The following is a 5,733-nucleotide window of genomic DNA, read 5'->3' as shown; positions in this document are numbered from 1 at the left end:
GTCCATTTGGTTCCTAATTAACAATTGGCTGGGGACCCCCTGGAACCACCTCAAGCCTCAAGGACCCCTCAAGGTCCCCAGACCCCACTTTGAGAACCACTGTATTGGATGATGAAAACTAGATTATTCCTTCTCAGCGAATAAAGGTCATTACACAGATCCTTTATCCATTTGTAAACATGGGTTCCATTTGTACACTCTCTGATTTAAATGAACACTTAGGATTTGACAATGTGACCTGCTCAAATGGAGGTCACTAAAATATTCATTCCTGTCACCATTGGTGGACAGAATTTCTGTCCACCAATGATGGAGAATTTCAAGTAAATGCTGAAGTGTTCAAACCTACATGAAATTTAAAGCATTTAAATATGTTTTTAAAAAAAAGCTAGCTAGCTAGCTCACAGATCAGCAATTGTCACTGTTATTTGAAATAGGGATTAAGTGGTTAATTCACAATATATTTTTGCAAGTTTGGGACCTGGAATACAATATAAGTATATATTGAAATTCTTTATTTAGGATTAACCCCTTGAGATGAACCATCTCGTTTTCAAGGAGCTCCTTCTACAAAATACACTTTTTTTCACATTTAGACAGGAAGTGTACAGACAATTAGATCAACATACAAAACAAACAGAACAGTAAACAAAACAGTAAACAAAACAAAACAAAACATACACAACAAACAGCCACAAAAGTACACATATAGCACATATATAATCATTTCGTTATAGATCTATTGTAGTGATGAATGAGCAAAACATGATGATTAGTTAAAACATGAACAGGTGGTCTCAAAGTGAGAGGACAGTGTGGTTTTAAACAGTTTAAAAGATGTTATTGAACGGATATGAACAGGTAGGTTGTTCCAATCTGAAGGAGCTTTGAACATAAAGGATTTTTTAGCAACTGATGTCGACACAACCGGAACTTCAAAATAAATCTGTGAACAATGTCTTAGCTGATGTGTGGTAGTCAAACGTTCGAAATATTGTTTTAAGTACTGTGGATAATGAAAGTGATAACATTTAAAAATGAACTGCAGCCAGTGATGCTGTCTTCTTAATGTGGGAGATGGTATATTGAGAGTTTCATACAGGGTGCAGTGGTGGGTCATATATGGAGAATCAAGAGCAAATCTGCATAAACGGTTATAAACTGAGTTAAGTGGAAGAAGGTTTGTTTTGGGAGCCGTTTGATAGACCACATCAGCATAATCAAGAATTGGAAGTATGAGTTGTTGAACAAGTTTCTTTCTGACTGTATGTGTATGCGTTGCGAACACTTCCATAGACCTCGCCATGGACTTTGCCAGCCGCTTTGTGAAAAGAGGTATTCATATTATGCACTTAAACATTAACAGTTTGTTTGCTAAATTTGAACAAATCAAGCATATGGTTCACGAAGGTAAGGTCCATTTTCTAACCTTCTCAGAGACCAAACTTGATGACTCTATCACTGACTCTCAGATCGAAATTGACAACTACTCGGTCATCCGAAATGATAGAAACAGATTTGGTGGTGGTGTATGCATGTATGTTCATAACTGTATTAAGTATATCCCCCGCCCTGACCTACAACACAGCTCTTTAGAAACTGTATGGGTGGAAGTGATTCTTAAGAAAGCTAAAAACATACTAATCGGTGCCATCTATAGACCGCCCGACCAAAATGATTTCTATGAGTTACTGGAGGAGAGCCTTGCACCGGTGGACAATGTTGAAAAATACATTATTGGCGATTGGAACACAGACATGCTTCGTAAAGAAGCTCCTCTATTCAAAAAGTTCAATAAGCTATGTAATCAACAGGGTTTCACTCAGCTCATCACCAAGCCAACTAGGGTTACAGATAACTCTCAAACCACCATAGATCTCATTGTAACCACAGACAAATCTAAAGTCTCCGCGAGTGGGACTATTGAATGTGGTGGTCTAAGCGACCATGATATCATTTACTGCACCCGCAAAATACATAAGTCCAAAGCTGACGGCCACAAAACAGTTGAAGCTAGAAACCTCAAAACCTACTCTAGCGAAGCCTTTAACCACAAACTGGAGAAATCTGACTGGTCCCCAGTACTAGCTAGCACTCAGGTCGATGAAGCCTGGCTAGGCTTTAAATCCATTTTCAACACTACCCTAGACGAAGTGGCTCCTTTGCGTAGGGTCAGGGTTAAAGCCCGCTCACAGCCATGGTGGAATTCGGAAATCTGTGAATCAATGAAACTCAGAGACAAAAAATACTCTGAGAAACGCAAATATAATCACAAACTCAAAAAAGGCCCCAATAAACACCTTAAAGCCAAATTAGAAATAGTCAGTTTAGAGGCTAATAAACTGAGAAATCGGACAACCTCCTTAATCCTTTCTGCCAAAAAAAACTACTTGGATGAGAAAGTTGAGGAAAACATCCACAAACCACGAGACCTATGGAAGCTATTTAAAACCCAGCTAGGCTGTGGTGCTAAACTCAGATCCATAGCCAGCAACATATCCATCCAAACTCCCATAACCCTCCTCACGGATAGTCTTGATGTAGCCAAAAATCTCAACATCTACTTCACCTCCATGGCCAAAAATCTGGTCAATAAACTGCCCGCTCCATCTGGGCTGTTTGGTGTTAGGCACATCTTGAAATTCTACAGGAACCTTGGGGTATGCAAAGACAACTTTAAACTTACCACGGTGTCAACTGATGAAGTGTTTAAAAAACTGCGCACCCTACCTCAATTCAAGGCCGCTGGCCATGATAAAATTGCCCCCAAATTTCTCATAGACTCAGCTGCCACCATTGCCCCAATCATTACCCATATTATTAATCTATCTATCAAGCAGGGTTATGTCCCCCAGGACTTCAAATTAGCCAAGGTAACCCCCCTGCACAAAAAAGGCAGTAAACTTGACCCTGGCAACTACAGGCCAATCTCAATCCTTAGTTCCATCTCTAAGGTAATGGAAAAAATTGTCTATGAACAGGTGGCTAGATATCTTGAAGAGAATAAACTGATCTACGAGTTCCAGTCTGGCTTCAGAGAGTCCCATTCCACAGATACATGCCTCATCTATTTGAATGATTACATCAAACGTGAAATTCACGATGGCAAATATTGTGGCATGGTCATGCTGGACCTCCAGAAGGCATTTGACACCGTCGATCATTCTATTCTGATCGAAAAACTCAAAGCTATTGGTCTTGATAGCACAGCAGTGAGATGGATGCACTCTTACTTGGTGGGGAGGGAACAGATGGTGGAAGTCAACGGAACCCTGTCCCCCCCCCTCCCAGTAAACTGTGGAGTACCTCAAGGGAGTATACTAGGACCACTGTTGTTCTTAATATACGTAAACGACATGTCATCTGCTTGTGACTGCAATCTGTTTCTGTTCGCGGATGACTCGGCTCTCCTAGTCTCAGGCAGAGACATTTTGCAGGTTGAAAAGGCCCTTAACTGTGAACTTAACAAGATCTGCACCTGGCTCAATGACAACAGACTCTCAATTCACCTAGGCAAAACTGAATGTATCCTCTTTGGATCTAGTCAGAAACTTAGCCTAGTTGAGAACTTCACAATTAAAGTAGGTGACACTGTGATAGAAAGAAAAAACCACATCTGCTACCTGGGTTGCATCCTGGAGGCTAACCTATCCAGTGAAAAAATGACCACCAAGGTAATCAATAAAGTCAATCAACGAATTCGCTTCTTGCAAAGAGTTGCCCCACTGATCAATATTAAATCCCGAAAGACACTAGGAGGTGCTCTTATTGGGCCCCTCATTGATTACGGAGTCCTTGTCTGGTATCGCGACGCCCCAGCTGCCTTAAAGCTAAAGCTCCAAACAGCCCAAAACAAACTAATTAGGGTTGTGCTTGGTCTCCCTCCTCTGACCCACCTTACCGAGCATCACCACGAAAGCGTGGGGTGGCTCAAAGTAGCTGACAGAGTACAGCATCTTGCAATGGGCCTGGTGTACAAGATACACTACACCTCCAAGATTCCCATGTACCTGACAAACTACTTCTTAAAGGTCAAGGATGTTCACGATCATAACACCAGAGGCAGCTCCACTAATCATCATCAGCGTAGATTTAACACTAAACAAGGCGCTAACTCGTTCTCCTGCTATACCATCAACATGTGGAACGCCCTTCCACAAGCCCTAAAGGAGAGCAAATCCCTAGCCTCCTTCAAAATTGGTATGAAAAGTCACCTTCAGACAGCAGCTACCCGTGACTTGTAAATAGACTAAGCCCCCATGCTCCCCCCCCCCCCTTTTTCTTTGTATTCTGCCTTTTGTATTTGATGTTATGCTTTTGAAACTGATATTATCCTAGATAAAGTACTATGTTCTATCCGTCTGTCTTTCAATGTTATATGAGATACTTAAAGTGTGGTTCCTGTGGAAATAAGCCTCGGCTTTCTAGGATCTCCTTTTAGTTGACCTTGTACCAGTGATTTGTACTGTCATGAAACTGTACTTTTTTCTATTGCAAACTTCTAATAAATTCTTCAATCAATCAATCAATAAAGCATTTTTTGTTACGGTAGAGGACACCAGTGCTAAAGTTGATTTTCCTAATGATGTGATCGATATGACATTTAAATGATAGACATGAATCAAGCCAGAGTCCAAGATATTTAATTTGATCAACTCTATGCAGTATTGTACCATCAAGACAAGAAATATTGTATGATGATTGTAATCAAAAAATGCTTAAAGGACAAGTGTGTTTTCTAAAATGTGTTAAAATGTTTTCATTTACTGCTTTCTATTGTATTAGTGATTTTAGTATTTTCAGTGGGTGGGGTATGCGTAGAAGTGGCAAAATATGTTTTTTAGAAACAATGAGCCGGCAATTTCTTCGTTATTTACACCAGCCCCCATAAGTCACATCTGCCAGTGAAAGACTGCAGTGCATCTTGGGAATGGGCTTATTGAGTCTAAAAATACATATTTAGCCACTTGCATGCATGCCCTGGGCATGCATGCAAATCAAATCGTTAAAATCACAAAACAATAGAAACGATTCATTTTTCTAATGACTATCTAAATATAAACCCTTGTTGTAAAAAAAACAAAGTTGTCCTTTAAGCACAGTACTCAAGTAAATGTACTTACTGTCCACCACTGTCTGACGTGCACATAATGTACTGTAACTCCAGTGTGTTCCCATGAACACTTGAGTGACTTCAGCACTAGGTACCACACACAAACGCGCATGCGCGCACAAAAAACACTGAGCCAGTTCTCGTAAATTATGCACTAAAATGGGCTGATATAGTGTATTTACAGTGTGTGTTGTGATGTACTGTGCAGTATATGGCAGTATGTAGTCTATAGCGCATTCCCATGCTAATGAAATTCTGGGCTCATTATTTGCTGTGATTTCTGAGCTCTGGTTGGGAGACCTGTGTGTGTGTGTGTATGTGTGTGTATGTGTGTGTGTGTGTGTGTGTGTGTGTGTGTGTGTGTGTGTGTGTGTGTGTGTGTGTGTGTGTGTGTGTGTGTGTGTGTGTGTGTGTGTGTGTGTGTGTGTGTGAGTGTGCGTACGTGCGTGCATGTGTGCTGTTTTTGAAGTCTTGAGTCCCCCTCTCCTGGGAAAGTGCTGTGACTGCTGTGTGTTGCTCTCTCTCTCGCTCTCTCTGTCACACGCATGCATCTGCAAAGACACTTTCTCCCATGCACACACACAAAATCGCACTCACTCACACACACACACACACACTCA

At 40.9% G+C, this 5,733-nt stretch overlaps 1 protein-coding gene across 1 annotated transcript in view; it reads left to right on the top strand.

The window, feature by feature from the left end:
• The window catches only part of rims1a (regulating synaptic membrane exocytosis 1a), a gene marked incomplete at both ends in the record, with an annotated part of 137,708 nt that overhangs the window by 45,658 nt on the left and 86,317 nt on the right, over window positions 1–5,733 (top strand). The window lies entirely within an intron of this gene.

This window comes from Nannobrachium achirus (assembly GCF_963921795.1).
Source record: "Nannobrachium achirus genome assembly, chromosome: 13".
Classification (NCBI taxonomy): domain Eukaryota; kingdom Metazoa; phylum Chordata; class Actinopteri; order Myctophiformes; family Myctophidae; genus Nannobrachium; species Nannobrachium achirus.
This window is presented reverse-complemented; position numbering and strand designations above follow the sequence as displayed.